This window comes from Mercurialis annua, linkage group LG2, assembly GCF_937616625.2.
Source record: "Mercurialis annua linkage group LG2, ddMerAnnu1.2, whole genome shotgun sequence".
NCBI lineage: Eukaryota > Viridiplantae > Streptophyta > Magnoliopsida > Malpighiales > Euphorbiaceae > Mercurialis > Mercurialis annua.
Window position 1 is genome coordinate 5,258,396 of NC_065571.1, and position 5,163 is coordinate 5,263,558.

Genomic DNA, 5,163 nt, shown 5'->3' on the forward strand with positions numbered 1-5,163 from the left:
AAAAAATTATAATGCAATAAAAGTATTACTATCTCTTATACTAAATAACGATATAATGTAATTATAATTTAGAAACATAAACATAATAAAAAAGTTATAGTTTTTACAGTTTTGGAATAAATAATATCTAAATTATAAAATTATTTAATTACATTTAAAAATATGTAAAGGGGTTAGACATGTACATTTTGTTTAGACAAAAAATTAATCGTATCATGAATGGATTGATCCATTTATCTTTCATGACCCAAATATATTTATGCTAAATTCAAATTTGTTTAATTGTATGTTGTGTCGCATTATTTACTCGAGTCAAGTCTAAAATTATTGGGTACAAAATCAGATATAATTCAAAAGAAAAATATCCAATAATTGTATTTTAAAAACACGTGAAATACAAATCGAAAGTGAGCAATGAAAAAAGAAAATTAGAAAATTCCCTAATTGTTGCGATAAAATTATCCTAAACCTATTTTTTGTAATAAAAATATAAATTATAGGGTAATTTAATTCAAAAATAAAGAGTTCGAAGACTAATTGTTCAAAAAAATAGAAATTGGATTAAATAATCTTGTATTTTAAGTTCAGGGGCGCATTAATCCTTTAATTTTTTTGTACAACGAAAACATTTTATACAGTATTTTGAAGAGTATTAAACTTGTGAGGGTATTAAACTATACGAGAGTTTCAAAATGGGTACTAAACTTTTTTTTGTTACAAAATAGATACTGAACTATATGAAACGTTACAAAATGGGTACTTTCAGCCACATGTTCTCCACGGATTGGACGAAGAAAGAAGCCATGTCAGCAAAAAGTGGCTGAGAGTACCCATTTTATAACGTTTTGCATAGTTCAGTATCCATTTTTTAACAAAAAAAAGTTCAGTACCTATTTTGAAACTTTTGCATAGTTCAGTACCCTTCCAAATTTAATACCCGTATTTTGAATCAAGTCTTGTCAGTGAGTAGTAAGTGTTCCAAAAATTCTGAAATTGTAATCCCGCAAGTCTTGCACCATATAATCAATATTATATAGTAATTTTTTAAGGAGTAGTCTCTTTCTTCAAGGGGAAAAAAAATGGAACGGTCCATTCTATACACATGTTATAAATAAAAGGAACGGTCTCTTTTTATCATCTGCTAAAATATTTCTTTTTCTACATACAAGTTACCAATTTTTTAGAGGGGGATTTGGATAGAAAACTTTTTAAATCAATGAATTTTATTAAATTTATGGATTTATAATTTTTACCATTTTAATTGAATATAAAATTTATATGACTATTAAAAAAATCATCATTCATAAAAAAAAAATCAACCTTTTCATTTAGAAGATGGAATTTTGGGTGAAAGATTTTATAAAATAAAGACTTTATACTCCATAAATTTTTATAATAGTTTTTCTTATCAAACAAGGAATTCCAATAGAATTTATGAATTTTGCCCTCACCAATTTAGACGATGCCCAAATGAAAACGCAGCCCTTTCTTTTTTTTTTCCCCACGAAAACGCAGCCTTTTTGCTACCTTAGAAATGAGATCAAATATTAAACACCCTACACTTGCTTGGTCCATGAAATAACTGTATAAAAAGTAACTTAAAAAAAAACTCTGGTGCACTGAGTTTAATGCACCAATATTAAATAAATAAGAAACTTCTATTAGTTTTAAGTGGGAAACACATCAATGTATATTTTATAAATAATCACTTATTTTCTTAAAAATTAATTAATTGCTATATTATTTTAATTAATATTAAATGGAAATAATGTTAAATTGTAAAATATAGCTTACTACTCCCTCCGGTCCATAATATTTGTCGGATTTGAGAATTTCTTTTGGTCCATAATATTTGTCACATTAGAGTTTCAAGAAAGCATTAATTGCTATTTTTCCAAAATTATCCCTAGCAATAAATACTTTGTAAGGTTAAAAGAACTAGTCAAACATAAAACAAGTGGTAATTAATATGGATAATTTAGTAAAACTATACACAAATCAAGACATATTTATTATTTTCTTAATCTATGTGAAATGGCCAAATGCGATAAATATTATTGACCGGAGGGAATAATAAAATAAGGATTAGAATCTTTTTAAATCGATTGAACATAATCAATCATATTCAATCAATCTATACTTTTTTATGCATTGATCTATACAAAGTGCAAAATATATTAAGTTAATCTACATATTAATTTATCTAGAGAGATACGCATGGATGACTTTTGTGATTCGAAACGATTAAGGTAACATTATTAAAGTGATATCAATATTCTCAGGTATTTACTATCTAAGTAATGTGAAAATTATGATTGTAAAGAAAGCGCTTAGCTGGTTAAAAATAGTTCGAAATATTATTTTAAAATATGACGTGTTGGTTGGAGGTTGCCGATATTGGACAGCCGCTTTAAGAAGCAATTGGTGTTCTTATCTATGATTATATTTTGATATTTAGACAATTATATAATTTATTTTTTAGAATTAGTAAGATGATCTACGAATAAATTTATATATTGTTAATGCTGCTCATTTCTTTGGTCATATTCGTAGTAATGGTTTGATAAATTTTTTTATTTTTTATTACAAGTGTATTGGCTCGTGATTTGATTTACCATACACCTCTATTAACCTAAAAAAAGTTTTGTTGAACTCATATATTAGGATTTTGATATAATAGGCCAAAATATGCAGTATTCAAATTTATTAGATACAACCTATATTAACGTGGTCATACAATAATGTTTCGTATCAAATGAGCTACATTATTATACTCTAGAATTTGGAGGGCGTCGGTATTCAATTGGCGGAAAAAGATTTTTAAGTGTAAGTTGCACTAACTCAGATTCATTGACTTGCACCGTAAATATATAATATACCAAGTGGACATTGCCATGTACATTAAGGTGTAGCCTAGTAAATAAGGCACCAATCGTACACTGTAGGCGACCATAGTTTTCAGTTTTAAATGTAGTGATATTTATGCATATATTTTCTCTGTTCTTTTAATTTTTTTTTTCCAAAATAAAATTACACTAAATTAAATATTAGATATTAGTATTAAAATTTATATTTTAATCAACCCACTTGCTGTCCGAAGAGTGGTCGAACCCACTCCCTCAAAAAAATGCAACATAAGCGTTGCCAACTAGGCCAACGTTCACTTGCTTTTATTGTTGTTTCTAAGAAAACATGCATATTAAAATAATTAAATATTAATCTAAATAATAAAATTAATTATATATAATTATATTACAAATTAATATATATATATTAATAAAAACTTCCTTTTTATGGGCTAATTAAAATGAAAGCAAGAAGAATTTTTTTTTTAAAAAATTTACAATTGAAATTTATAAAAACAAATATTTGGTATAATTTAAAAAAAAACAGAAAAATATCTTTACGTGAATGTATATATATACAAATTAGAACTTATTGTCGATTTTGCCACCCGTAACTAGTCAGTGAAAAAAACAGAGTAAACATTGTAAAGATCCAATGCAACAATAATTTATAGTATCTTTTATTGTCTATTTAACTAAATATATTTTCTTTATAGGTGATGGTTTTTAGAAATTTAAGTAATTTTGCTAATTATATTTTAAATTTATGTTTTTTATTAAACTATTTAATTAGATAAATATTTTAATTTACAAAGCTAAATTCTTTACCAATGACTCAATATATACTACATCCGACTAATAAAAATAAGTAAATATTTTATTTTGGATGTTCTAAAATATAGATAAACTTGCTATAAGTTTGAAGAAATTTTGTTAAAGCCATTAAATTTTATTAAATCGAATATTAAATAATGATACTTATAAGAAATTCAGAAAAAATCAAAAATTAAACTTGATAATCTGACATGGAATAAACACGCTGCCTGATTTGCAGATTTATTTACAAAAATAAAAACTAAATTATCAACCGTTTTGAATATCATTCATTAATTTCAACTCATTTCATTATTATATTTTCATAATTATCATTAGTATCGTTATATTTTTATAATTATCATTACTATCACTTAATTTACCAATGAACTATAACTCAAATGGTATAAGCATTAAGCAGTATACTGCTAAGTTGTGGGTTATTCTTTCATAAGGGCTCTCCCCTTTTTTTTTCTTTTTGAGAAAAAAGAGCTCCGCTCAACTATTATTAATATCTGCTTGAATAAAAACAGCAATAATAGAGGAGGAACCAAACCATTCCCTACACACAGACATAGAATATACCGCCTTAGCTAAGCAGTGGGCAGCCGAATTCACCGAGCGTTTTACAAAAGCACAGGAAATTGAATCCATAGAGCTTGACAAGCTAACACAATCAGCAACAATATCATAGAAGTAAGACAAGTCTCTAAGAGAACTTTTGAAAGAAAGAATCAAATATTGGCAATCAACTCTCCATACGAACATGTGTGTAACCATTTTGTTTTAGCCACTCGGGGTTCCAAGCTACCTATCAGACCTGCATGTTTTGCAGCAACACAATTACCATGATGATCACGAACTTAAACTAGCCGATTTTGATTGTTATGGGATATTTGAAACATTTTTTAGCAAAATCAATCAAAATCGGTTTGTTTAACCTATACAAGAATAACAATTTTTCAATGAATGGATATAAAAGGTTCAAAATATCCCAAAATGCACTAAACTAACCGATCTCCAAAAGTTTGATTATAACTGACAAAACCTGCAAATGTTTGGTATTTTATAGGGATTAACCTTAAATTTGATACAGTCATTTATTATTTAAAATATAGAACTATCATATACACCCTCATCAATTATAGCAGAATTCATTAAAATGAAACACCAGAAAGTAATAAAAATTTATTTGTTACTATATTATATGAAAATAAGTGTAATATTTTTATAAATTAATTCATTTTTTTAGATAAATTAATTTTTAAAATATCTATATTTATTTTAAACTGTCTATAAATTTAGGACGGAAAGACCCCCCCGGAGTATGTAAACACTTGTCATTATTGACCGTGATAGATAAATTATTAAAAATGGTTAAAAAGGCTATAAAATGGCAACGAGCACACTTCCCTAAGAAAAGAAAGTCCATCCATACTTCTTGGGCTTGGCTCGGCTCATCTGCTCTTTCTTAAATCTTCTTTCTGCTCTTCATTTTCTTCAT